Source organism: Sceloporus undulatus, unplaced genomic scaffold (genome assembly GCF_019175285.1).
Source record: "Sceloporus undulatus isolate JIND9_A2432 ecotype Alabama unplaced genomic scaffold, SceUnd_v1.1 scaffold_14227, whole genome shotgun sequence".
Lineage (NCBI taxonomy): Eukaryota > Metazoa > Chordata > Lepidosauria > Squamata > Phrynosomatidae > Sceloporus > Sceloporus undulatus.
The window spans coordinates 1,846-2,113 of NW_024817144.1; positions in this window are offsets into that span (position 1 = coordinate 1,846).

Sequence of the window (268 nt, forward strand, 5' to 3'; positions counted from 1 at the left end):
GAGAAGTAAGTGCATAGATTGATAGATAGATAGATACATAGATGGCAGAGAGAGAGAGAAGTAAGTGCATAGATTGATAGATAGATAGCAGAGAGAGATAAGTAAGTGCATAGATAGATAGATAGATGGCAGAGAGAGAGAAGTAAGTGCATAGATTGATAGATAGATGGCAGAGAGAGAGAAGTAAGTGCATAGATTGATCGATAGATAGATACATAGATGACAGAGAGAGAGAAATAAGTGCATAGATAGATAGATAGATGGCAGA